The 26,544-nt window shown below is 45.1% G+C and overlaps 1 long non-coding RNA gene across 2 annotated transcripts in view; it reads left to right on the top strand.

The window, feature by feature from the left end:
* Nucleotides 1-3,019: 3,019 nt before the first annotated feature.
* Nucleotides 3,020-26,544, top strand: part of LOC310686027 — a 42,720-nt gene continuing 19,195 nt past the window's right edge. For both annotated transcript variants that reach the window (XR_014515655.1, XR_014515656.1), the window contains exon 1: nucleotides 3,020-3,165. This is a non-coding gene — a long non-coding RNA (uncharacterized lncRNA). The remainder of the gene's footprint in view (nucleotides 3,166-26,544) is intronic.

The raw sequence follows: 26,544 nt of genomic DNA, 5'->3' as shown, positions 1-26,544 counted from the left end.
TGACACTCCATTTAAAGGGAATATTTCTTTCCGCAACAGATTTAAGCAAGCTCTGATCTGGCCTATTTATGTTTGTGTGGCTGTAGCCAATAACAGCCACCGTCCATTCATTTGGGCTTCCAAAGGCATGGCCTGCACTACCAATTTATGCTCCAGCACAACTCACCCTAGGTTCTGATATATACCTAGCAGTCGGGCCTGGGCAACAGATCTTCAGGACAGCTTAATGACTGATTCTGCTGGATGAGAGATGGTGATGAGAGGAAAAAATCCATACTTCAGAGCTGGCTTCAAAACTCGGGCTACTCAATCAGTAATTCCAAGAAGGGAGGGACAGCGAGAGTCTGGCCTCATATCATATTTATTGCTGTCGATGGTGCAGGGTTATGAAGACTCCTAGATTTACTTCCCCAAACAGTCTCTGTTTGTCATGGGGAAATGATGCTTGTAATGGGTACCAGTGGGCAACAGATCTGGGACGATTGTTTGAAAATGTTGCCAAAGTCCGATGAGGGAGCTGCACCCAAAGCTTGCTTCTCAGAAGAACAATTATGGGCAAAATATTGGCATGAATTCACACATCGATGTCTGGCCATCTTGGAGCAAGCTCAATGAGACACGGAAAATATACCTTCAGGGCATCTGTCACAGTCTGGTCTATGGGCGATCAAAGTCCCGGCTGAGGATGTCAGGACCGGGGGCAAGATGGTGGGGTGGAAGCAGGAACAAGAGTCCAGAAGCCATGGGTCTGAGGGTCAGGAAGCAGGGAGCCACAAAGTCAAGCGTCCAAGGGTCAAGAAGCAAGGAGGCATGAAGTCATGGGTCTGAGGGTCGAGAAGCAAGGAGTCACAAAGTCAAGGGTCCGAGGGTCGAGAAGCAAGGAGTCAAGAAGCCGAGGTCCGAGGATCAGGAAGCAAGAAGCCAGACACAGCAAGGCAGGGAACATGTTGCTGTGGCAAAGAGCTGAAGGGAAATGCTGACCTTATATCCGTTCCCGGATCTAGCCACCAGGTGCAGTGAGCTACCAAGCAGCCTCACCTGTGCGGCCGTGCCTTGCCTCTCCAGAAGCCCCACTGGTCACAGGGCCCGGCTCCTGCAGGCACTCCTGACAGCATCTGGCATAAGGCAGAAACATTCTAGGCCTGTAGTTTTCATGATGTATTTTGGGGACACTCTACTGTGTATTTCAGGGGTGGGGAACGTCAGGCCTGGGGGCCAATCCTGGCTTCCCCACGCCTCTTTATCTGGCCCTTGGGACTCTACCAAGGTCACATCCCCTCCCCAGGCCATTGTTCTCACTGGTCCTGAACCACATCCTCCTTGAGTGCTTTTGGTTCGCTGGGAATTATTTTTGAGGGTAGGACCCGAATTAATGGCTTCATGTTACAAGATAGGAGATTCCAACTAAACATCTGGAAAAACTTTTTGACAGAGCTATTCAGCAGTGGAACGGTTTCCCTTGGGAGGTTGTGGACTCTCCTGCCTTGGAAGAGGTTGGATGGCCATATGTCATTGATGCTTTAGCTGAGATTCCTGCATTGCAGGGGGTTGGACTAGATGACCCTCGGGGGTCCCTTCCAACTCTATATTTCTATGATCCTATAGTGCCTTTTATTTGCCCAGATGGAGAACAGAGAGGGGTTTGTGAATGTGTGTAGATACTTGTGACTTTAGGAGGATGGAGAGATGTGTGCGTGTGTTTCTATATTTATCTATGTCTGTGCATAGAAACCTTAGGATTGTGCATGGCCTTTGAATGGTAGGCTACATTCCAGCCATGCACTGTCCTAAGGTATCTATGTCTGTGCATAGAGAATGGAATATGGCCCCCAGAATGTTCCATGTGAGGGAAAGTGGCCCTTAGGCTGAAAAATACATGGCAGAGAAGGATCTGCCAGTCCCAACCAGTCATTCATGGTTCTGCTGGAAAGGCAAAACTTTCATCCAGTTCATTCTCATGGTCTGCTCCTATTGAATGTTCCGCATTGCCTCAGAAGTTCCTCAGAAGCTTATCAGGAGTCCCTCAAAGAAAAGATTAGCACTGTGTTGAACATTTATCCTGCATATTATTATTATTATTGGCCGCTCTCCATCAATTAATGAGAAAAGAAATTGCATTTGAAAATTATCAAAGGGGAGGAAAACACATACACACACACTAAAATTCACATCGGTTGGGTACAGTGGTTTCAGTTGTGATTACCTTACTTTTGAGGTGGCTGAAGGGTATTCATAAATGTCCTTTCTTTCATGCTGCAAAGCATCTCACCAGTGGCCTGCACTTTGCAGCCTTCCTGGGTGCCTGTTCTTCAATCACATTTGCACCAGGAGTGCCAACTTGAATAAAATATTGGGGGGGCAGGTAAGCTCCACCAAGCCAAATTGATCATACGACACAGCACAAGCACATCATTTGAATGGCAATGTCCATCAATTTTGGGGAGACCAGGCCCCCTCAAATATTTTATGGGGTGGGGGCAAAGGGACCTCAGCTGCTAGGAGTTGGCTCCTATGATTTGCACCATACATTTTAAGCACTTTCATATCTCTAACAGTCATGGAGAATCATAGGAACTGTGGTTTGTCAAAGGTTCTGGGAATTGTAGTTCTGTGAGGGGTAAACTACTGTTTCCAGGGTTCTTTGGGGTAAGCCATGGCTGTTAAAAGCGCTTTGTGCATATGGGTAGTATGGAAATGAGGTAGGGTGACATGGCCATATCATGTGCCAGTGGTCAGCCAATCAAACTTTGAACATTTTGTTCATCTGCTGAGATATTCAGCTGGACAGTTCAGCTGTTTTGTAAAAGCCCAATGGAGAATATAACTACAGAAAAACACAAACACATAAGGAAAGGAGGTCTTTTTTAAAAAATGTCTGGGCCATTTAAGTAAATTTGGCAGAGAGAATGAGGCTTTATGTACACAGAGTGTTTGGGAATGATAGTGCGGGTGAATGTAATACACCATGCCATAGCTAGGGCAAGGTACACTGAGCTTAATAGATCACACAGCAGGGAACTGGGGCCAGCAAACACCGATTTGCACACTGTAAGGCATGTTGAAAAGGGCTTGCAGAAGACGCCAACCGTGCCGTGAGCAATCGGCTTTTCACCACTGGATGCCTGTTGACATTACCATAATGCATTCCTTTGGAGCAGCTCCCAGGTATAGTCATCCCATTGCGTTATATAAAGTCTTGTTTGGGGACAAACATGATTTGGCAGCAACAAACGTGTGTCGGGGTCAGATTGGCACTGAAACCCTAAAAAGCAGAGGGAGCAGGGAGCTGGACCTTAGCACAGCCATACATTTCTCCTCCCTCCAGTTGTGTGTGTGTGTGTTTAAATTTTGTTTTCCTCTCCTGTGAATATCGCCACCATGCAATAGCTGATTTAGTGGATCAGTGCTACTTTCTGTCCACTCATGATTAGAGATGAATGGATCAGTCAATTTTGGTTCTCACAGTTTCTCATGTCTCCAAACTTGGTCTGCATATTAAATATATGGAGAGAGAGAGAGAGAGAGAGAGAGAGAGAGAGAGAGAGAGAGAGAGCCTATTGCTGCAGAAATATGGAGGAAGAATAAAATATAAGATTGGAAAAATGAGATTAGGTGGATCATTGGCCTGATACAGCAGGCTCTTCTTATGTTCTTAGGTTCCAGACCCCTATCCTGAATGAAAGATCTAAGAAGAGATGGACAATGTACAGAGATAGGCATTTGGCGTCTGCTCCTTGGCTAGGAGCTTGCCAGTGATCCTCTCCAGCTTCCTCTGCTGCTCTACAGAGGGGCCTTCAGAATTCTCCTTGGTCAGAGCTTTGCTTACATTTGGCTGCTTTTAAGAAAGTGAGTGTAACATGTAGTTGGGCCCTGGACTGGGTTTACAAAGTTATGAAGCAATGCACTCCATGCTCGTGTTCTTTTAATTCACCAGGCCAAGTTGCAAAATAACCGTTCCTCTGGGCAATCCTTTTACAGGGAACCAGAAATAATAATTCATACTCATGACAAGAAAGAAATAGCCACAAAGGAGCCACAATTTCAAATACAATTGTAACAAGGCAGCTATGGTGCCATAAATCAGGTCCCCAAAGAGGTGCTGTCAGGTTGTTCATTAGATTAGGTACAACCATTTTATTCTTCTTAAAGCAAGGGCAGATTTAGTGTCTCCAAACTTTCCAATTTTTATTTCCATCAAGGAGAAGCTTACCAGGGTAGCAGGTGGGAATTTGGCCACTCCATGTGAATCACTCTGTCCGAGAATCTGTTCTGTGTTTCCTATGCTATGTAGGGTAATAAAATGCCTTTACAGCCAACATATAACTTTTCCCATAATGTATATACTATAAAGAAAGCACTTTCTCTTCCCCACCTGAAAAGTGATCCTGTGAGAATCATTTTAAGAATCTCACCAAGATTTTTGTTGCTAACTGCAAAGATTCACAAACAATCCCCCTACCAACCCAAGAAACATAAAAAACTTACAGAAGTTGGAATTTGGTTTTCTCAAAACATGAGTATTAAAATCCGAAATTGAGTTCTAAATATCCAGGCATCTTCCAGCAGAAAAAAAATGGGGATGGATGTTCAGTCTATAGGAGAAGATGAGAGGTGGGATTGCAGGACCGTTGGCTCGGTTTAGAGACCAGCTACTTCCCATATTCCAGCAGTTCAAAAGCACGTCAAAGTGCAAGCAGATAAATAGGTACTGCTCTGGCGGGAAGGTAAACGGCATATCCGTGTGCTGCTCTGGTTCGCCAAAAGTGGCTTATTCATGCTGGCCACATGACCCGGAAGCTGTACGCCGGCTCCTTTAGGCTACTAAAGCGAGATGAGCGCCGCAACCCCAGAGTCGTCCACGACTGGACCTAATGGTCAGGGGTCCCTTTACCCTTTACCTTTATTTCCCATATAATGTTCCGTTTGGGCCACTTGCACCCAGTACTCCATGAATCTCATCCCAGAAGATGCCAATTACGTTGTAGACCTTTCCCATTCGAAAATGGTCCCCTTTCTCCCTTCCTCCCCAGAGCTGCAGGAGCGAAGGAACAAATTGCACTTGCCAGAGGTCTGAACAGATCATTTGCAGCGGGCTTTTGAAATTAATCTGGGGACCTCAGGTTGCTCATCTGTGCTCTAGTATATAATGATATTCTATACCAGGGATGGGGAACCAGGAGCCAGATGCATCCATCTCTAGGACTCTTGAGACTCTCCTCAGGCCACACCCCTCCCCTGGGCCACCCTCCTTCACCAGCCCTACTTCGTACTTTACTTTCCCCTGTCTGAAATGTCTCCCTGAACTCCAATGATGCCTCTTGGTTGCTGGGGTGAAGATAGAGGTGCTCATGTGTAGAAGCTCTCCTGCTGTCCAGATGTAAACTTTACATGCATTGCTTTTGCCTCTGGCCCTGCCCGGAGATTGCCCAGAAGAAGAAGAAGAAGAAGAAGAAGAAGAAGAAGAAGAAGAAGAAGAAGAAGAAGAAGAAGAAGAAGAAGAAGAGTTTGGATTTGATATCCCGCCTTTCACTCCTCTTCAGGAGTCTCAAAGTAGCTAACATTCTCCTTTCCCTTCCTCCCCCACAACAAACACTCTGTGAGGTGAGTGGGGCTGAGAGACTTCACAGAAGTGTGACTGGCCCAAGGTCACCCAGCAGCTGCATGTGGAGGAGCGGAGACACGAACCCGGTTTCCCAGATTACGTGATCTTAACCACTACACCACACTGGCCCAGAAAGTAATGTGGCCCTTGGGTCACCTATCCCGCTTCTAGTATATCATAAAATTAGTTCAGTTAGTAGATCATGAGACTCTTAATCTCAAGGTTGTGGGTTCAAGCCCCACGTTGTTTGCTGCAGTGTAGGCGGTTAAACTAGATGCCCCTTGTGGTCCCTTCCAATTCTACGATCTGTGATGCACTATAATATATTTAAAGAGTAGCCACACTCTTGGATTTCAAAACAGGGCAGGTTATTGCTTGAGAACATTAGTTTAGAGAAGATGGAATAGAGGCCTTAGCAGAAGATCTTGGCCAGAGACCTTAGGTTGGCAAACAAACAGGGATGTTGCAAATGCGCTTTGCAAACAAACAGGGATGTTGCAAATGCGCTGTGATTTCTGTTTTGTGTATGTATGACATGTTGGTGTGCTTAGATTATAATACTGTGGTTATGATTTAATAGATAGAATATAGGGTGAGGCAGAAGGGGAGAAACAAAAACTCCATGGAAAACAGGGTGGGAAGTCAACAACGATAAGAAAAAAAGACATAATTGTATTTTGATTTCATATGCTAAAAATATTGACGTTTAATAAAATATATATTTTTTAAATGTTAGTGTGTGTGGATTTGTGAAGAACCATAGAATCATAGAATTGCAGTGTCGAAACAGACCCAAAGCGTCATCTAGTCCAACCCCCTTCAGAAGACAATTGTTTGAAATACTTTGGATATTAAATACCCCCCTTTTATCTACACAGTTGGTCCTGTTGATGCTTGTTTTTGTCTTTCTAAGAAGAACAAAATCCCGCCAGTGATGGGTTTGTACCAAAATGTAACTACGTACCTGAAGACTTGATCAAGGCATTTGAAAAGTTGTCATGGTAGAGTCCCACCTAGAGAGCATCACTTCAGACTGTGGCAGGCTGCCTTTTCTCCCACCTGAAATAATCATCACCACCACCATCGTGATGCAGAAAAATAGCACCTCAGGGGGATGCTGCTGCTGCAAACTTTCTCCTTGAGCTTCTAATTGTCCCCATTCAGAGAGGTTATTTCTTTTACATGCACAGGACTCCACCAAGCGATTTCTTTGAACGTTTAGCTTGGCTGCCTGCTACAGCAGCAGCAAATCTCTTACATGTCATGGGGAGTTTATTGAAACGTGAAACCTTCCTTCTCCTTCTTCTCAGTCCATGTGACAAGACTCTCCAGCAAATGATCTGGCAGAGTGGGGATTGCAACGGCTTTTAATTTCTGACAGCCTTGTCGTGACAAAAAAGAGCAGTTGCCAAATGTGAACGTGTCACCCCATCCTGAGAGTGACATTGCAAAGTAGCATATTAGCTTTTTTAAAAAGAAAAAATTGAAGCGATAATATTCAAGGCCTTGAGATTTCCTGGGGATTGATGATTGGCTGGGGGAGTTGATGGCCTGAAGCAGAGCTTCGGGCTGTTAAGCAAGATGGTCATTAATTTCCCAGGAAATGGTTTGGTCGGAGGACTTCATTGCTATTATGGGATAATAGTTTTCAAAGACATGAGTTTTTGGGTTGCTGTTTCCTCCAACTCCCATCCTTAATTTTGTTGAAAAATAAGCAGTCTATTAGGAAACCTTGAGACTTGACTACTGTAATGCACTGTACCTGAGGCTGCCCTTGTACCTGGTCCAAAAGCTATAACTACTGTAGCTTATTGGCAAAATGTTACTACGTTGCGGAAAGAGATACACTAGTTGCTGATTTACTAACAGGACAGGTTCAAGGATCTTTTGTTAATTCATAATTCAGCCTTAAGGTGTGCCTGATTCCTTATGCTCCATGGAGATTTTCTGATGGAGAACTTTTGGTTTCCCTGCACACACCACTGATTTTTGGTTTACTGAAGACCAACGGTGAGTGCTACTCAGGGAAGACCCACTGGAAGCAATGGGCCTAAGGTAGTAACTTTTATTTATTCAAATTCATTCATTTTGATAGATTTACTCTAAGTAGGACTTATGTTGGACGCAACCCCAAGCCTTTAGTGTGACAGGTCTATGGAAGAACAGGCGAAATAGTTGATTTCGTATTTATAAATCATGACATATGCTCATGCTGTTGTTTGTTACATCATTGCATCGTTGTGGTGTGTTTTTGAGCAAATAACCTTCTTTTTGCCTATCTTGAAAAAGTCAATAAAAATACCCCTCCCTCCCCAAATTATAATAATCAGTACCACAATTTACAGAAACTCCTGGATCTAGCTTTCCAGTAGATGACCAGATTGTGAGAGGCATAAAACCTCATCCCAGCTCAGACAGGCCTCAGCAAGCTCAACTGGAGCTAGCTCAACTGGAGGTGGAAAAAAAAATTCTGTAAAAGTGTCTTAATTTTAATGTACTTTTCCTAAATGTGGGTACCATCCAAACTTCAGATGCTGCTCAGTAGGGCTTAATGGACCAGTGGGGCCACTGCCGCATCTGCAGCCTTGCTCAACACATCGATAGTAGTGGAAGGTGAGCAAATAAATCTCTGCAGCAGCCGGGAGGGGATGCTGCAATGGGGTCCAGCTCAAGCCCAATGCCACCAGAACTACCTTTGAAGGTGACCCAGAAACTACAACTAATCCAGAATGCGGCAGCTAGACTGGTGACTGGGAATGGCTGCCGAGACCACATAACACTGGTCGTGAAAGACCTACATTGGCTCCCAGTACATTTCCAAGCACGATTCAAAGGGACTGACCGTTAAAGCGCTAAACGGCCTCGGCCCAGTATACCTGAAGGAGCATCTCCACCCCCATTGTTCAGCTCCGAGTGCTTTCTAGCGGTTCTCTCATTGCAAGAAGTGAGGTTAGAGGGAACCAGGCAGAGGGCCTTCTCGGTAGTGGCGCGCGCCCTATGGAATGCCTTCCCATCAGATGTCAAGGAAATAAACAACTCTCCGACTTTTAGAAGACACCTGAAGACAGCCCTGTTTAGGGAAGTTTTTAATGTTTATTGTATTTATCATGTTTTTAATATGTTATTGGGAGCTGCCCAGAGTGGCTGGGGAAACTCAGCCAGATGGGCGGGGTATAACTAATAAATTATCATTATCATTATCATCCTGTTTCAGGGCATCTTTGGTCACTGCCAGTGTTGGAGATTCAGATGGGACCACTTCAACTGGCCCACTTTGGGCAGGTGGAAGGGGGAGCAGGCACCACTCCTCAGGAGAATGCGGGAAAGTGTGTGCAGACAGACACCTCCACCCAATCCCGCCCCCAGCCCAGCAGAAAGGAGCTTTGGATTCCACTCTGTCCCAGTCTGTATTTCTGCAGCCATGTTGCGAGAGTGCACAATTCAGTATTTCTGGGAGGGAGAAATCCATATCGCAGTGACTTTCCTATTCTTCTCCCATCTTGCGTGAAGAACCCCTAGTGGACTGAAAGGGAAGAAAGAGGGAGAACAGGGCTTTCTATCTTTCTATAGCAGCTGTCAGAAGTGATCACTGCGACAACCAGCCAGAGGCTCCTTTCGACATTGAGGTTTATATGTGCGCAGGAAGTGGGCCGGTGGCATACCCTCCATTAATTACAGGATCTGCTTGTGGGGAACAAATCGGAGGAACTCTATGCTAGAGCTGATACCGGAGAGATAGATAGATAGATAGATAGATAGATAGATAGATAGATAGATGATAGATAGATAGATAGATAGATAGATAGATAGATAGATGATAGATGATAGATAGATAGATAGATAGATAGATAGATAGATAGATAGATGATAGATAGATAGATAGATAGATAGATAGATAGATAGATGATAGATAGTTGATAGAGATAGATAGATACAGTAGATGATAGACAGATAGATGGTAGATGATAGATAGATAGATAGATAGATAGATAGATAGATAGATAGAGATAGATAGATAGATAGATAGATAGATAGATAGATAGATGATAGATAGATAGATATAGATAGATATAGATAGATGATAGATAGATGATAGATAGATGGAGACAGAGACAGAGAGAGAGAGAGAGAGAGAAGCCACAATCATGATGTCAAGCCAGCTGATCTCTGATCTCCTTTTTCAAGTTCTGGACATCTGACAATCGCACGGAGGACTCCTGGAGTCAATCGTGACCTAATTGATTTTCCAGCAAAAGCAAGTGAAGCCATGCAACGAAGGAGATGAATGATGGACATGGGATAGAGCAATTGCTTCAATTACTCTGATTTCATATCAGACCCACCCGGGAAGGAGATGTGTTCTCAGCTCTTGCCCCTGTCATATCCACGATGAAATGGATGCCGGAGGGATGGCAGTGACAGGAAATAAGGTGAAACATGCCAGCAAAGGAGAAATTTACTCATTTGCCGGCTCCATTTTGACCCTTCAGGGCTGTCATTGCACATCACCACAGATGCAACTCACCTCGGAGAAGTCAGATGCCCTAACTCAGAGGAGGGGCAGGATATCCACCCACCACAACCGAGAGGTGAATGGACATGTACATGTTTTGAGAAGATCCTGAATACAGACCTGAAATGGCTTAGCTAATATTTGGATCCTTCTAGGCTACACCCTTTCAGGAGTCAATTGCATGTAGGAGTGTATCATGTCATGAGAAAAGGCTTTTGGCAAGACCACAGCATGAGAGAGGACAGTAATAAAGGCAGTGGACTTCTTTTTACGGGGCATGAATGTATATGTGTAGTTAGGATTCCCACCTAAACTGCTGGTAAGGCTCCACTATTATATCCACTTTATGTTTTATGCTAGGTGAGACAGTAATAGTAGAGCCTCACCAGCAGTTCCAGTAAGTGAGAATCCTATGTGCAAATGTTGCATCTCAGCAGTACAGCACATGCTTTGGATGCAGAAGGTCCAAGAGTCCTTCTCCAGATCATCTTCCACGGAAGATGTCTGCCTGAATCCTTGGAGAGCCACTGTCAGTCTGTGTAGACAATGCTGGGTGTTTCCAAAAAAATTTACACATCACTTGGGAAGACAGGTGGACTGATGCCAGTGTACTGGAAGAAGCAAAGATCACCAGTGTCAAAGCGATGATTCTTCAACATCAACTTGGTTGGATTGGTCATGTTGTGCAGATGCCTCGTTATCGTCTTCCTAAGCAACTGCTCTATTCCGAACTTAAAAATGGAAAGCGTAATGCTGGTGGTCAACAAAAGAGGTTTAAAGACTCTCTTAAAGCAAATCTTTAAAAATGTAGTATAAATACCAACAACACTGGCCTGTGAGCGATCCAGTTGGAGAACAGCCTTTACCAAAGGTGTTGTGGGCTTTGAAGACGCTCAAACTCAGGATGAAAGAGAGAAATGTGCTAAGAGGAAAGCACACTTGGCAAACCCTCACCATGATCAACTCCCGCCTGGAAACCTATGTCCCCATTGTGGGACAGTGTGTGGATCCAGAATTGGCCTTCAGAGTCATTTACAGACTCGCTGTTAAGACCGTGTTCATGGAAGACAATCTTATTCGGCTATGAGTGGTCACCAAAGAAGAAGGAGAATAAGGACTTGGCATATGACAGTGTCTTATATCTGCTCTATGTTTTATGCTAGGTGAGAGAGTAATAGTGGAGCCTCACCAGCAGTTTAAGTCACTGTCATGGCACTAGCACATCCCAACTGAGAACTTTCGGAAGCATTGTTTTCACTAGCTGCTACGTAGTGTTCCTTTAAACTGGATAGTCCCATGCAGGGGTAATGACTCCTCTGGGCTGAACCCCCCCTTTGAGCCCTCCCAATATTTGTCACTGGGCAGAGCACCCATAATGATCATCTGGGCATCACTTTTGATGTCATGATGTCGTATGGGATGCCTGGATACGACGCTATAGCGCACAATACCAGGAATACAGCAGCTCCTCCTCCTCCTTCTGCGGCATCACTTGGATTTGCTGGTGACACATGGGGGGGGGGGCAAGATCTTGTATGAAACTGCACTGGAAAGCTGGTTTGTGGGAGAATGACGATCCAAAAGCTCAATCTGATCTTCCAAACAGTTTCTTGTATCGTGTCACCGAAGGCCGAGGCTTTTAAAAGGGGGGCACTTCTGTGTTGACATCATGGCAGCCTTTTCTTCTGAGTGCAAGAAGCCTTAGAGGAAGAAGCAAAGAGCCACTTTCACAGAGGCCTTCATTATGTGCCTCTCTCATTGTGACCGGTAATGGCTTTGACATTTGCAGACTTCGCTTCGAAACCATGCCTGGCAGGCAGCAGCAGCAGCAGCTCAGGAAGAAAATAAAGAAATAAATGCCAAGATGGCCTCTTCACAGATGGCTTAAAGAGACAGCAAAACCTCATTGTTTTCACATGCTTCCAGAATGACCATTTCTCTTGGCTGGGGATCACGAGAAAGCCTGTCTTGCTCTGATAAAACCCTCTGGAGAAGAAACCGTCAACAGCTCCAGTGGTTGACTGCATAAAAGGAGCAGCTGTTGAAAATCATAAAGAGAACCCCTAAGAAAGGATGAGGTTTCACTAGACTAGATCTAGGATCCATCTAGTCCTGGGTTGGAAGGTCTTTTCCAGAGCGAGGGCCACATTCCCTTCTGGACAACATTCCAAGGGCCACATGCCAGAAATGGGCAGGGAGGGCCACAGGTAAAAGCGTGTGGAACAATACATGCAAATTTTGCCTTTGTAGAGTAGGCTAGTTTCTGAATACCCCGCCACAGCCCACAGGTCGGCAACTCTGGGAAATTGGGGGGGGCAGGCGGCACTGGAGGGAACTTTGCACCACGGCACCGGATATACTTAAGACGGCCCTATGTGGAAGAACCCTCAGCCCCATCAAAGTTGGATCTTGGGGAGCACTGATGCTGGGCGCAGATCTTCTGGGGTGCTGCAGCAGACGCTGCAACTATGACATCCAATTGAAGGTGAGAAGCGGAGGGGGGCTTATTTTGGTGCTGCTGAACTTTTGAGGTGCCAGGGTCTACCACTGACCCCATATTTCTCTCCAGTGCCTCCCACTTTGCCCTGGAACAGTCCGGGCATCAGGAGGGCTCTTAGCTCTGTCCTGTTTCAAAGTTGACAACACAACAGCGGTGGATATAGGAGGGGGGTGTGAGAGAGAGAGACATCTCAGTATTGGATTGTGGCTGATGTGTGTGCACTGCACAAGCTCTAAGATTAATAGCTCAGAGTCAGGAAAGGAAGCATCTGAGACTGACAGCCCCATCTTGACCTGATGGATGAGATGTCCAGCTTAGCTCGGTTATAAAGCCAACAGCTTTGCTGGGCCATGGCTCTTTCGGAGATAGCAAATCCTACCCCCTCCCCATTTGTAACATACCTTATACTGAACACCAACACAAATTGAGTATTGACTTCACTCGGGGAGGAGGGACGCATCTTCTTCTTCTTCTTTTATTGCCTTCCTAACAGCTTTTGAGTCTGTTCTTCTTGGTTAAGGTATCTTTCCATTGGGCGTCCTCTGATTATCCAGGCAATTGGTGCAATGCCTAGGCGGCAATTTTTGCAAAGCCAGATTGATCCACCTATATACAATGCGGCAGGAAATCAAAGCATCCTGATTTCATGGCTCTTGATTGAGGCACTTGGGGGCTGGAGAGGGAGCGTGACATTTGCTCTCATCTTTTGGCTATTATTAGACCTCTTTGTCATTTCAGGCAAGCCAACATTCTCGGCAGGATTAAGCAACGTTCAGTAATACTGGGTGTTTGAGATGAAAGGTGATGGGGGAAAAAAACAATGCTGTTCAGCTAGATCTGTTTGATTCTGTTGTTTTCTGATGTGCTATGAATAGTGTTAGCCGCGAGTTGTCAAAACTACCTGTTTCAGGAATGAATCTGCCCAGTTCATAATGCTCAGGAACAAAACAAATCAAACACTGCCCTGTATAATTCTTCTGCATCTCAGGATGGGAAACGAAGTATCCCTGCTAGCCATCTTATACTCCTGTGTGTGTTTATCAGCCAGGGGAAGTGGCCATTCCCTGTTGTCTCAAAGTCTCAACGTAAATTTCTCACTTATTGACTATTTTTCATTAAGTGCAGCTATCCTATCCCCTCTCAGTCTCCTCTTTTCCAGGCTAAACATACACAGCTCCTTCAACCATTCCTCATAAGACTTGGCTTCTAGACCCTTGATCATCTTAGCTGCCTTCCTCTGCACATGTTCCAGCTTGTCAACATCCTTCCTAAATTGTGATCTCCCTATGTTCCTGGATCCTTCTGCCTGTCCATTTAGGACCTGTAGCTTCCTTCTCTCTCTCTACTGCTTCTGTCTTTCTTACTGATTCCCTCCCTCTGTCTTTCCTGCTATCACTGTCAGCCTTGAAGTTTGCTTTGCTGCCATCTGTTCCCATCTATCACCAGAACCCCCCTTTCCCTCTCCCTCTCCTCCAGCCCTGTTATTTCTTTCCTCCTCTTCTTCCTTCTTCTTGAAATTTAATGGCTTAGCAAAGGAAAACATCTCCTTTTTTCATTCCCACCTGCCAGCTCCTCCCATTCTCCTTATCAGCTTCTGGATTGGCCCATGGTCACTGGTATCTGCTAGTGACAGCTTAGGTTGACACCTACCAAGTTTCAGACTACATGCCCCACCAATCACATCCAGCAAAGCTGTTGCATTCCTAAACATCTGGAGGGCACCAGGTTGGCAAAGGCTGCCATAGGTAGGCACCCGGCCCCACAGTTTCCCACAGTAGCCGTCTGTTGGCACCACCACTGCCAGGAGGAGAGAACTCTCCAGTGCTGACCCCTAACATGTAAATGTCTCTTTCAGCAAAGCTACAGTTTCTTTCCCAATACTGCAGATCAAATATTTGTTCTTTGCTTCATTAGAATTTATATGGTTTGTTTTGCTTTTAAATCTCACTATCCAAATGTAGTGGATTTATTGAGCCTGCCAACCTTATGAAAATAGTTCTGATCTGAGCCAACATGGGCTTTTTTTTTGCATCTTCAATGGTTGTGATATGGTAATAAAGATGCAATCCTATGCACACTTTCCTTAGAGTAAACCCCATTGAATTGTGAGGTTTACTTCATCAGATTAAGAATATATGAAGCTGTCTTATTCTGATTCAGACTATTGGTCTGTCTAGTTCAGTGTTGTCTATACAGATTGATAGCACTCTCTAGTGTTTCAGACAAGGACGTGAGTGGCGCTGTGGTCTAAACCACTGAGCCTCTTGGGCTTGCCAATCAGAAGGTTGGCGGTTCGAATCCCTTCGACGGGGTGAGTTGCCATTGCTCTGTCCCAGCTCCTGCCAACCTAGCAGTTTGAAAGCATGCCAGTGCAAGTAGATAAATAGGTACCACTGCAGCGGGAAAGTGAACGGCGTTTCCGTGTGCTCTGGCACTCATCATGGTGTCCCGTTGTGTCAGAAGTGATTTAGTCATGCTGGCCACATGACCTGGAAAGCTGTTTGTGGACAAACGGCAGCTCCCTTGGCCTGAAAGTGAGATGAGTGCTGCAACCCCATAGTCACCTTTGACTAGACTTAACTGTCCAGAGGTCCTCTACCTTTACCTGCCCTACCTGGAGATGATGGGGATTGAACCAGGGAGCTTGTGATGCAGAAGCTCTGCCAGTGAGCTTGTCAGGCTTCAGGAAATTGACTCCCCCCCCCTTTGGCCATAGATAAGCAGAACAAAGGAAAATGAGTCTTCTTCCCAGTTAGAAACTTTAATGATCACAGCGAGAGAGCAAAGAATCCATTTCATTTCATAGGAATGAAGGTGCTCCCAATTAAGGGTTCCACCCACTTCCTCCCTAGTCATCCATGTCACTACAGCATCCTGTAACCTGAGCTTTCTGTGCTCTTATCTGCTTTTCTTGACCTTGGGCTATCCAGCGACTGTGAGTCTGTTAACTCTCTCCCAGTTTTTCTTCTTCATCCAGTATTTCCCAGCTTTTGTCTTTTGAACTATATTCCTCTACAAACCACTGTTCCAAATACTGTCCTCCTGCTCATGGGAAGATTCAGGATCAGGACCATTCTTCCTCAATGCTGCCCTCCTCAGCACGGTCCCTGGCAGAGCTAGAGATATTCCCCTGCATCCTTTGGGTCTCCTTGGGAACAGAATGTGAGACTAGATAACATATTTTCTCTGATCCAGCAGGGCTCTTCTTATGTTCTGATTGAAATGTAAAGCTCTGTAAACCACTTCATACTGCTTGTGGAAACTCACATGGTTAAGTGTTTCTCCATGCAAAAATTCCTTGCACATGGAAAACTAGGATGTCAAGGAGCAGTGTAGACTGCATCCAGGCTATCTAAAATTACCTCTGAGGAAACATACATAGAAATGTGCAGTAAGGTTGCAGATGAATCTAGCACAGGGTGCCTGTCAGTGATCTAAGACTGAGGGATCAGTCCTTCAGCACAAAAAACATTGTCTTCAAATGATGTGCTTGATAAACCTCCTCCCCTGCTTGCAGCAAAGCTAAAGAATTATTAAGCCCCTGCTGGGCCATCATATTTGGTTTGTGTTGCTGCAAGGAAAAAGTAGGTATAAAAAGAGAATTCCCTGGATCCCAAGATCCAGGTTTGGGGCATCCAGGTTATTGTGAGAGAACCTCTGCAGACATTTAAAATCACAAAATATGCAGTAAGTTAAAGCATAGAAATATAGGCTGATAGACTGTTAAAATATGCTCTTGTGAGCTCCAAACATTTCCCTCTTCCCCTAGCATAGAATAAGACCACACATTTGACAAGCTAAAAATGGTTTACTTACAAACTCTTCAAAGGTCAGGTTCATGTGCTTTTACATACATCAATCAGAAAGGTTGCACAGAAAGTAAAACCTGGCTTAGTTACAGTGGTGAAAGTTCCTAAATTATTGTTATAGGAACTCAAAAGTGGCTTTTGAGAGCCATGTGGCTTAGCCTTTTCACATGCTGAAATTCTCAGGAAGATTGAAAGGGAAAGAAGCCTTGATTACCTAGTTCCTCCCAATGTGAACTAAGTCTGGCAGGACAGCTTATTCTATGGTCTTAACCCCTTCATGCATTAATTAGACTTAAGCATGCTGTTTATATGAGACTGTTTATCTCACAGTTTGATGGGTCACAAGTTGTTTGGATTGGCATTAGATCAACTTTTATGTGAATTTTAAGAATGTTTTAAGATCAAAGACATATTTTAAATTGTCCTGCTGCATATCACCTTTAACTCTGAATATATTAGGCCTTTATGCTCTCTTCTATGTTTCGCATTCCCAGCTCTGAGGGATCATCATAATTATTCTCCTTTCGTTCTGTCAGATCCACCGGGAGTGTTTTCATAGGGCAGATTTTGCTCTTTAGATATAATATCCTTTCTTGTTTTACAATTCCCCTGTAGCTTTATTCTGTGACTTTCCTTGGACCATGCAAGAGCTGCTGAAATGATGGTCTCTTATGCAGAGGCATTCCAGAGGCTTTGCATTAACTTATCTATGTTCAAAGAAGACATGTTCTAGCAATTGCAGGATTGTTGCATATTAGGGTCCTCCATCAAAGGGTTGCATTTTCATTCATTTATTCAGTGAGTGAAGTCCAGCTGCCTTTAGCCCATCATATGCTTTCCTGACAGAAGTACATTAACAACTCATGTCTCTAGGCTCCATGTGACTACATCCTGCTTCCTTGATCCTCATCCTTACACTCCAAGCCTCCACAGCCCTCACACCTGGATTCACCACAGCAGTTCTTGCATCCTTAAATGTGAGTCCCCATCCAAACTCACCTCCTATTTTTCTCACCAAAACCACGTGGATTTGTAACATTACATATCTGACCTTTGTTCCTTGGCAGCAGGCACACAAACTCCTAAGGGTGAAGGGGTTTTTGGACCCCTCAATAAACTATACCCCCATAAGTGGATCATAAAGGTAAAGGTAAAGGGACCCCTGACCATGAGGTCTAGTCGTGGCTATGGGGTTGTGCGCTCATCTCGCTCTATAGGCCAAAGGAGCTGGCGTTTGTCTGCAGACAGCTTCCGAGTCATGTGGCCAGCATGACTAAGCCTCTGGCGAACCAGAGCAGCACACGGAAACACCGTTTACCTTCCCGATGGAGTGGTACCTATTTATCTACTTGCACTTTGACGTGCTTTTGCACTGCTAGGTTGGCAGGAGCAGGGACCGAACAACAGGAACTCACCCCGTTGTGGGGATTCGAACCGCCGACCTTCTGATCAGCAAGTCCTAGGCTCTGTGGTTTAACCCACAGTGCCACCCGCGTCCTGGGAAGTGGACCATACAGCCATTTAAATCAGGGATAGAGAACCAGTGACCCTCCAAATGTGGTTGGACTCCAGATCCCGTCATCTTCATCCACCATGGCCAATGGTCAGCAATGTTGGGAGTTGTAGTTCAGAAACATATGAAAGCCACGGGTTCCCCATCCTGAAATTCAAATGAGAGTGATGGAGAAGAACTTTGTGCATTTTAATTTTTAAATAGAGCCTCTTCAGATTTTTGTTGTGGTTACTTGCCACATTTTCAGTAAATTTTTTAAAAATAAAATCATTCTATCACTGGATGGCAGTAGAGCTATAATACAAATTTATAGACACACAGATGCTGCAGAGATGCATCAGAGGCCATATTTATGTTTCTCTGTATATTTCTCTGCAGTTCCAGTTTGTATTATAAGCTTTAAGAAGTGTCAAGCATAGGAAGGCCCTGCATTTCCAGACGGGATTAATGCTGAATATATTTTATTTGCCCAGACACCATAAATAATGGGAGGTGAGGTCTAAAATTCCTCTAAAAAATTTTTTTTTGGGGGATAGAGATGGCTCCAAACTTAGCAGAGTATTTTTAAAAAATGTAACTTTCTTGCTATGTTTTAAAACTTACTTTGCAAGACAGTTCCTTTCCAGCTGTAATGTTACGGTATCAAGCTCCTGTTGTAGAGATGGATAACCTAAAGAGCAGAGAATGGATGACGGCCCTTCCCTTCCTATGCCTCTCTATATTATCTTTGGGGCTCTCTGAAGGTGAGACGCTCTCCTGACCTATGCCCTTCCTCTGCCCTGCTCTGCACCCTTCCTTGTGTGTTTTTGCCTTCCTGGCATGTGTCCTTGAGCTCAGTGGGTAGAGCAGGTTCTGTCCCCAGCATCACCAGCTCAAGAAGAACTGCTGCCAGCCAGTGTAGGTCAGCCTTTCTCAAACTTTGGTCCCTTGATGTTCTTGGACTACAACTCCCACCATCCCTAGCTACCAGGACCAGAGAGTATTGGAGTTGTAGTCCAACAACTTCTGGGGACCTAAGTTTGAGAAAGGCTGGTGTAGACACTACTGAGCTAAGTACAAGGCACCTTCCTATGTTTCTGTGTTTCCAGATCAAGTGCCAGAGACAGGAACATAGTCAAAGATGGCAAAGCAAGGCATCATTTGCTGTTGTGCTATCAGATACGTCCATGCAACACAACTTAGAAGTGGAGTTATATCTAGCCAGCCAGGCTCCATTTGGTACCTCAAGCCACATGATCCAGACTGAATTGAAGAGTTCTGGAGCTTCCATCATCCCTGACCATTGGCCATGAAGGCTGGGGCTGATGGGAGTTGGAGTCCAGTATCTGGAGTTCCCCATCTCTGGTGCACACTGACTGATAGCAACTCTACATGTATTCAGACTATAGCTCCCCTGGACAAACCTAGACAGCATCTTAAAAAGTAGAGACATCACCTTGCCAACAAAGGTCCATATAGTAAAAGCTATGGTTTTCCATATGGGACGCGGGTGGCGCTGTGGGTAAAGCCTCAGCGCCTAGGACTTGCCGATCGCATTGTCAGCGGTTCGAATCCCCGCGGGGTGGTGGTGAGCTCCCGTCTTCGGTCCCAGCTCCTGCCCACCTAGCAGTTCGAAAGCACCCCTAAGTGCAAGTAGATAAATAGGTACCGCTTTATAGTGGGAAGGTAAACGGCATTTCCGTGTGCTGTGCTGGTGCCAGCTCGCCAGAGCAGCTTCGTCACGCTGGCCACGTGACCCGGAAGTGTCTCCGGACAGCGCTGGCCCCCGGCCTCTTAAGTGAGATGGGCGCACAACCCTAGAGTCAGACACGACTGGCCCATATGGGCAGGGGTACCTTTACCTTTACCTTTATGGTTTTCCCAGTAGTGATGTATGGAAGTGAAAGCTGGACTATAAAGAAGGCTGATCGCTGAAGAATTGATGCTTTGGAATTATGATGCTGGAAGAGTCTCTTGAGAGTCCCATGGACTGCAAGAAGATCAGAGCTCTCCATTCTGAAGGAAATCAGCCCTGAGTGCTCACTGGAAGGACAGATCATGAAGCTGAGGCTCCAATACATTTGTCACCTCATGAGAAGAGAAGACTCCCTAGAAAAGACCCTGATGTTGGGAAAGATGGAGGGCACAAGGAGAAGGGGACGAAAGAGGACGAGATGGTTGGATAGTGTTCGTGAAGCTACCAGCATGAGTTTGACCAAACTGCGGGAGGCAGTGGAAGACAGAAGTGCCTGGCGTGCTCTGGTCCATGGGGTCACGAAGAGGCGGACACACCTAAACAACTAAACAACAACAGCTCCCCTAGTGCTGATAACACCAGGGGTGCAGGTGTTAAATGGAGATACTGGCTTGAATTATAGACTTTCTACATGCAAGGTTCTTTGCCTCTGAACTATTACCCTGATTGTATGCATGTCATCATGCTACACAACCAATAAGATGTGGCTGTAAGCGGCCATCACTTAAGACAAGTGATGGCATTGGAAAGTGAGGACAAATGAAATGTGCAGGCCAATATTTTTGCAAAGGATGGCGAAAAGTGGTTGAAAATATTCACAAAACACCAGTGAGCCAGCTCAGTCTTTATCCCCACTGTTGCTATGATTGCCTGTTTTATTCTGCTGTATCCTGAAGTCTCAGGACAGTTTCCAATGCAGTGTTTAATCTGCAACAGCTCATTTAAACATGCAAGGCCATCACCTGTTGCCTGGCATAGTCGCTGCTTTTTGAATAGTTAAGGGAAGAAGCCAGATTTGCAAGGGACTACAAGAATGCTGTGATCTGCTTCTGCTTCCTCAGCAATTAGGCCAATTTGCGGAGTGCAGATTGAGTCCAACACAGCAGGCTTATGGAGGCATTTTAGATGTTTGCTGGAACGAGTTCACAGGGAAGGAACACTGTCAAAGTAACCGCCAAAGGCAACCAGAACCAACAAGTATGACAACAGAACAATCGCCTGCCCCCAGAATAACTTTGTTTCCCTCCCCATCTCAAATCAGTGTCTGATTATGCCTGAACTGCAGCCAAAGTCTCTCCCTCTCCCTCTCTGCTGGCACATTAGTCAGAGCTTTGACAAAGAGTAAAAAAAAAGAAAAGAAAAGGGGAATAAGACAAAATAACTTTCACAGCAGCAGCTCCTACAAGAACACTGAGAATATTCATTGCCAAACAGGTACCCTAAATAACAAGACAATAAGGCAGAAAAGGGACAGTTCCACCGCAAGCGATGGAAGAAGGAGACAAAATTGTCTTTCTTGCTTGTCTTCCCTGCTGGCTTTCATTCAATTGACTAGCCGGTTCCTTTGCTTTACAGCTTTGTTTGCACTATGTCTGTTACTTACTGATGCTTGCCTTGCATGCATTGGTGCTTTTCCCTGGTTGGCTATATAATAATAATAATAATAATAATAATAATAATAATAATAATAATAATAATAATAATAATTTATTATTTATACCCCACCCATCTGGCTGAGTTTCTTCAGCCACTCTGGGCGGCTTCCAACAGAATATTAAAATACAATAACCTGCAAAACATTAAAAGCTTCCCTAAACAGGACTGCCTTCAGATGTCTCCTAAAAGTCTGGTAGTTGTTTTTCTCTTTGACATCTGGTGGGAGGGTGTTCCACAGGGTTGGTGCCACTACCGAGAAGGCCCTCTGCCTGGTTCCCTGTAACTTGGCTTCTCTCATCAAGGGAACCTCCAGAAGGCCCTCGGCACTAGACCTCAGTGTCCAGGTATAACGATGGGGGTGGAGACACTCCTTCAGGTATGTTGGACCGAGGCCGTTTAGGGCTTTAAAGGTCAGCACCAACACTTTGAATTGTGTTCAGAAACATACTGGGACCCAGTGTAGGTCTTTCAAGACCGGTGTTATATGGTCTTGGGGGCTGTCCCAATCACCAGTCTAGCTGCCGCATTCTGGATTAGTTGTAGTTTCTGGGTCACCTTCAAAGGTAGCCCCACACAGAGCGCATTGCAGTAGTCCAAGCGAGAGATAACTAGAGCATGCACCACTCTGGCGAGACAGTCCACGGGCAGGTAGGGTCTCAGCCTGGCTACCTATGCCACTGCTCCCCTGAGCTTAAATACATGACCTTTCACACACCCTTTCAAGTACATCCATTATGCAAGGACCCCAAACTTCACAGAAAGAGAAAGAAAGAGAATGAGAAAGAGAGGACCTGAAGTACAGGACAAAATGTTTATCAATACAGGATGCAGCATTTTACAATGAAACATGGGACAACCCTGTATTATACAGCACAGGTGGCAACCCTACTAATCCACAGGTTCCCTGTCCCTGTTTCAAGGCATTTCACTTGGAGGTGGAGTGGGGGGGGGGGAGAGAGAGGATGTCCTTCCAAAGCAAGCCTAGCCAGTGGAAATGTATGGTTGAGCTCCTCCACAGGTTTTGATGTTGGCACTGAAAAGTGGCTTGGATGAAGCCATGGACTTGCATTAGCAACGACAGAAGGCTCGCTTAAGTGCCGCAGTGACTAAGGGCACGTTGCTTGATCATAAAGCAGGGTTTGAACATTTAAAGGTTTTGTTTTTTGTTTTTTAAAAAAGTCTTTTGCCACTTGCGGCCTCTCCAGCTGCTCTTGCAATAAAGCAGAGGTCAACGCAGGCCCCTTCTGCTTATAAAACATCTGCTAAGTTGAAGCAGGTTAACGACAAAGTGCAGAGCTGTCTGTTTCAAGCGGGCAACTTAATGCATACTGGAGAATTGCCTTCATTGCCCTTGATTGCGAAGGCAAAAGTGTTGGCGAAGCTGGCTCAAAGCGCCTTCTATGTTCACTTCTGCTTTGCAGAGCAGACACCTCTATTTCTCTTTCTGAAGGATGCACCAAAATAGCCCACCAAGTTTTGCCCCTCTGTTAGGAGGCAGAGTAATGGGGTGAAATCAGCTGTTTTAAAGGTGTTTGGAGAACTGTCCTGAAATGTTTCTGGATAGCTTATCTTTACCCTCTATACTTTAAAGAAACAGATTCTCCAAGTGTCCCTATTTTCCAGGGACGTCCCTGATTTAGAGAAGCCATCCTGGTTTCTGATTTGATCCCAGAATGTCCTGCCAGTGTGGTGTAGTGGTTAAGAGCGGTAGTCTCATAATCTGGGGAACCAGGTTCGCGTCTCCGCTCCTCCACATGCAGCTGCTGGGTGACCTTGGGCCAGTCACACTTCTTTGAAGTCTCTCAGCCCCACTCACCTCACAGAGTGTTTGTTGTGGGGAGGAAGGGAAAGGAGAATGTTAGCCGCTTTGAGACTCCTTAAAGGGAGTGAAAGGTGGGATATCAAATCCAAACTCTTCTTCTTCTTCTTCTTTTCCTTAGGATGTCCCTATTTTCATTGAAGAAATGTTGGAGGATATGGAGTCATCTGTCCCCATAGCCGTCTGAAGGCAATCCTGTATAGGGAAGTTATTTTTTAATGTTTAATGCTTTATTATGTTTATTATGTTTTTATATATGTTTGAAGCCACCTAGAGTGGCTGGGGCAACCCAGTAAGATGTGTGCAGTATAAATAGTAAAATTATCATTATGGAATGGGGCACCCCCATGTTCATCAGAGAAATGTGGGAGGGCATGAAAAAACAGTCCGGATTTCTCTCTGTCTCCCATTCACCCCCTCTGTCTATTCACACTATGATCACACTTTAAACAGTCCTCTAAAGAATTCTGGGAGTTGCAGTTTTTTAAGGGTGCTGAGAGATGTTATGAAATCCCTGTTTCCCTCTCATAGATCCAATTTCCAGAGTGGTTTAACAGTCAAACCCTTTTCAAAAGGAACTCTGGGAATTGTACCTCTGGGAAGTGAAGGGAGATTTTGTAACAACTCTCTGCATCTTTAGCAAACCACACCTCCCAGAATGCTTTGGGGGAAGCCAAGAATGTTTAAATGTTTAAAGTGTGATCATAGTGCTTTTTATGTATGTTGTGAATGTGGCCTAATTCAGTCTCTCCAGTGTGGAGAGCCAGTGTGGTGTAGTGGTTAAGAGCAGTAGTCTTGTAATCTGGTGAACCGGGTTCACGTCTCTGCTCCTCCACATGCAGCTGCTGGGTGACCTTGGGCCAGTGACACTTCTCTGAAGTCTCTCAGCCCCGCTCACCTCACAGAGTGTTTGTTGTGGGGGAGGAAGGGAAAGGAGAATGTTAGCTGCTTTGAGACTCCTTCGGGTAGTGATAAAGCGGGATATCAAATCCAAAGTCTTCTCTTCTTCTCCCTCTCCTCCTCCCTTCTCTCCCTCAGTGGGAGAGAAAGCTCATTGGAATAGCCAACTACTGGCCAGCGTCCTCCATTATTTTTCTCCCAGAAGACACCAGTGTTGGTACATTGTGGATCAAGTTATCTCATCCAGGAAAGATAAAGCTAGATGTGTTCAGCTGATTTATGGTACCCAGTCCTAAATATCAGATAACGTCTCCTAGTGCTTTCATGTAGATGTTAGATAGGCCAAAGAAGGATAAGCTGGAACCCTGCAGAATCCCATGAGTAAACTGTGGGAGAGCTGAGCACGACCAGTCCCATTCCAGCCAATGGACAAGGGACAAAGGCAGCAGGAAAAGAGACCATGTCCCACAAGTGTCTCAGAAAAACTGGGACATCCCATTTATTATCATAAGAGAGTGGTGGCCATTTTGGTTGCTGTGGTCTCACATGATTTCGTAGCATGATTTCTCCCTGATGAAACTCCCCCCTCACTTCGGGCGCTGCAATATCGTGTGGTGCCCCAAAACACATGTTTTGGGTTGCAGTACCCAAAAAGTGTTCTTTTTGGGGGGCAGGGAAACCATGTTGTGAAATCCCACACGTTACAGAAACTCAGATGGCTGCCATGCTCTTACGATAAACGGAAAGATGGGATCCGGGAAGATGACGTCCTGGATTTTGGCTTCAAAGTGTTGGAGGGTGTGAGAGACAGGACCACTAAATGATATCAAGTTGCTTTGCCCACTAAATGATGCAGGCATGCTCCTACACCAACAGGAGCCAACTTCTAGGGGCCGAGCTCCCTTTTGCCCCCCATAAAATATTTGAGGGAGCCACCCCCCCCAAAGTTGATGTGCATCACCCTTCAAATGGTGTGCATGCACCATGTCATGTGATCAATTATGCAGGGTGGGGCTTACATGGCCCCCCCCTATTTTATTTAAGTTGGCACCCCTGCTTCCATCTGTTGCTCCATCAGTGGAGGAAAGGGCATGGACATCAGTCTGCACTACGCTTGTTCACAGAGAGTGGCTCCTCTCCTCCATTCAGAACAGATAGGAGGGTAGACATCCAATGGCTAATCCAATATACATGGTGGATATTGAAGAAGCTGCATTCGATGCAGTAGAGGTTGAGTCGGTGCAAACAGGAACTCCACAGGAAGAGCAGAAATCTCTAATGCACTGTAGATTTTTAAAGAGATATTTGCCATCAGAGGTGATGAGAACCACACAGGCATCTCTGGGTGCTACGTTTGTGACCCTCGGCCCAAGAAATACAGTAAAGATGTGAGATTCACACAAAGGACTTCCTGACTTATAGCTCAGGTTCTTAGCCAGTCCACGACACTATCTCTCATTATGCTTCACACAATCTCACTGTATTGCACCACGGGATGCCTGCAGTTCCTTTTGCTTTTGCATTGTGCCTTACTTTTTCTCATTTCATGGAACATACTTTTGCATGGAATAGCTGCTGTTTTTTAAGTTCGTTACCCCTACCCATTATAAGGCCTCCTTCTATGATTGGAGCTGCTGTTTTGAAACAGATGTGCAATAAAATGAATGTTAAGCCGATAATTAATAGTTGGCTACAGGGGAGTGCTTAAAACCCCAAATCATAGACCAAGGCCTCATTTGTGCAAAATACTGCATAAACAATAAAAATAGAAATGGGCCCTTGCCTCAGTGAGTTTATTATCGAGCTTTGTGTTTCCCATCAGTTTTTCCCTGACACAAGGAAGGTAGGGAGGTTAAAGGAGAAGATAGTAACACAAAGTTAGCTGGAAGAAGTACAGCAACTTTTCTCCCGGTGATTATAATCCCTTCCTCCCACAATTCTCTGCCTCATGAACTTGCCATTCCCCATCACTTGTGTTCATTGAAGTTCTCACAATGGGGACAGCTTCTGTGGGGACGACCATAGCTTAGTGGAAGAGAATCTGCCTCCTAGGTTCAATCCCTGGCGTCCACAGATAGAATTGGCAAAAGTTCTTGCCTAAAACCCCAGAAAGCTGCTGCCAGGATAATATTGAGCTAAAAAATGAACCAATTGTCAGACTCAGTATAAGGCAAGTTCCTATGTGGTCATGGATGTTGCAGATATTAACATTGCATAGCTTGAAGCAAGCAATTGCATAGCTTGAAGCAACTGGAAGCATAAGAACTGACTCCTTTTGGACTAAATCATTGTCCAGACCCATAAAAATATTATTCAAAGTTTACTTGCAGAACTCTTCCAAACAATAACATAATACATCAAATGATGCTTCCAAAACATCCGTACAATGTCTTATCCTGTCCAGCACAGGCTCAGCATCTTGGAAATAAAAGATAACTCCAAAAATCGAAACAGTGTCTCTCTCCTCCATCCCAGCCTAAGGCTATGCAGCTTCTTG

The sequence above is a fragment of the Podarcis liolepis genome, assembly GCF_965112155.1.
Source record: "Podarcis liolepis genome assembly, chromosome: 9".
NCBI classification, from domain to species: Eukaryota; Metazoa; Chordata; class Lepidosauria; order Squamata; family Lacertidae; genus Podarcis; species Podarcis liolepis.
Note: the sequence above shows the minus strand (reverse complement) of the source record. Positions and strands in the feature narration are given on the sequence as shown.